At 34.0% G+C, this 671-nt stretch overlaps 1 non-coding gene across 1 annotated transcript; it reads right to left on the bottom strand.

The window, feature by feature from the left end:
• Nucleotides 1-351: 351 nt before the first annotated feature.
• TRNAW-CCA (transfer RNA tryptophan (anticodon CCA)) lies at nucleotides 352-423 on the bottom strand. The gene has a single exon. It is a non-coding gene; the product is annotated as a tRNA-Trp (tRNA).
• Between the last annotated feature and the right edge of the window lie 248 nt (nucleotides 424-671).

Raw genomic sequence — 671 nt, 5'->3', positions numbered from 1 at the left:
AAGAAAGCGGTTTAAAAAGTTTAGCCGAAAATATTTTTGTTGAAGATTGGCACCTCTTCGAAAATTTTAACTTAATTTACATAATTGATAGGATATAGGAATATTCAATTTGAATATTGAAATATGGGTATCAAAATGAAGAGGTTTAGGAAATTTTACTGCCGGAAATATGTATGAGGAGGGTTTCCAACTGTTTGAAAAGTTGTATTTTGTTAAACTGATAAAATAAATGAAATATTGCAATACGGGTATCAAAAGGCACAAAAATACTTTTAAGGCGCTACATATTATTATATGAATAAGATGTAGTGAAATTAAAAAAAAAAAAATTAAAAAAAAATATTTCCACATTGACCCCGACGTGATTTGAACACGCAACCTTCTGATCTGGAGTCAGACGCGCTACCGTTGCGCCACGGAGTCTTCGGTAATCGGCATAACGCACGGCGTATTAAAAACTTATCACCGCAAAGCAACAAAAAATANAGCAACAACTGTAAAGTTGACTAAAATGTCGAAGCGAGCGCACAAGTTGGGGTACAAAATTAGAATTCTACAGCGATTTATAGGTAGACGTGCATACAAATACATATGTCTGACAGACATACATATATGTATGTATGTATATACATACACACAAACGCGTACGATTGACGCACCGCTCTAACAAC

The sequence above is a fragment of the Rhagoletis zephyria genome, unplaced genomic scaffold (assembly GCF_001687245.7).
Source record: "Rhagoletis zephyria isolate East Lansing unplaced genomic scaffold, Rhagoletis_zephyria_1.1 Rzeph_scaffold_83128, whole genome shotgun sequence".
Classification (NCBI taxonomy): Eukaryota; Metazoa; Arthropoda; class Insecta; order Diptera; family Tephritidae; genus Rhagoletis; species Rhagoletis zephyria.
Note: the sequence above shows the minus strand (reverse complement) of the source record. Positions and strands in the feature narration are given on the sequence as shown.